This window comes from Sinocyclocheilus grahami, unplaced genomic scaffold (genome assembly GCF_001515645.1).
Source record: "Sinocyclocheilus grahami isolate Dianchi unplaced genomic scaffold, SAMN03320097.WGS_v1.1 scaffold259.1, whole genome shotgun sequence".
Classification (NCBI taxonomy): Eukaryota; Metazoa; Chordata; class Actinopteri; order Cypriniformes; family Cyprinidae; genus Sinocyclocheilus; species Sinocyclocheilus grahami.
The window spans coordinates 509,551-510,004 of NW_015505438.1; the positions used below are offsets into that span (position 1 = coordinate 509,551).

General features: G+C 44.9%; 1 pseudogene; it reads right to left on the minus strand.

Moving 5' to 3' along the window:
• The window catches only part of LOC107599020 (protein unc-45 homolog B-like), an 11,768-nt pseudogene that overhangs the window by 8,605 nt on the left and 2,709 nt on the right, over nt 1-454 (minus strand).

Genomic DNA, 454 nt, shown 5'->3' on the forward strand with positions numbered 1-454 from the left:
TATATAAGTCAATCCACTGAAGGCGAGCGTAGGGAGAACCCAAGTGCAGTTTATTTACAGAGTGATCCAAACAATAATCCAAGACCCAGACATAGCATGAGCAGACTTGACACACAGACTATACTCACCAACAGCGGGTTAAATACATTCAATACACGAAAAGCACAATGGGAACATGAAGGCTACTTATAGCAGACAAGGAGTGTCACATGACATGAACAAACCAATGGGGAACAAGACACATGACTAAGACTACCAATCAGAACATGACATACACAAGGCAGAGAGGCATGAGGCAAGGGAAGCATGACACTAACATGGACCATGAAACGATTACAAAATAAAAGACATGGAAAACATGAACATGAAACAAAACACCACATTACATATCCCCCCCTCTAAGGGCGGCTCCTGGAGCCATGGCAGAACGGGGAGCCATGGCGGAGCAGGCAGA